The sequence below is a fragment of the Fukomys damarensis genome, unplaced genomic scaffold (assembly GCF_012274545.1).
Source record: "Fukomys damarensis isolate Sample0158 unplaced genomic scaffold, DMR_v1.0_HiC HiC_scaffold_32, whole genome shotgun sequence".
NCBI lineage: Eukaryota > Metazoa > Chordata > Mammalia > Rodentia > Bathyergidae > Fukomys > Fukomys damarensis.
In genome coordinates this window covers 14,874,689-14,875,013 of record NW_022900944.1, presented here as the reverse complement: position 1 = coordinate 14,875,013, position 325 = coordinate 14,874,689, and positions in this window count along the sequence as shown.

Genomic DNA, 325 nt, shown 5'->3' with positions numbered 1-325 from the left:
CTAGGGGCGCCCGGGTCCTGGAGGCAGCTCCGCGCGCCCTGGCCTCGGCTCCCCGGAAAAGCCGGGAATGAGGAGCAAGGCCGGCATTCTCTCCCTCCTCCCCAAGGAGGACGCAGCAACTCCGGAAAGATCCTGCCCCGAGAGGTGCTCGCTCTCTCCAGGGCGAAGGAGTGGGAGAAGCCCAGCTAGGGCAAACTGAAAATTTTAAAGAAAATACGCCGAGCGGAAAAGGCGAGCGGGGACGCAGCGGCGGCGGAGCAGTGGGCGCGGGGGCCGACCGCGTGTGCGTGGGTCCGAGTGTGCGCGAGTGTGAGTGCGTGTGTGT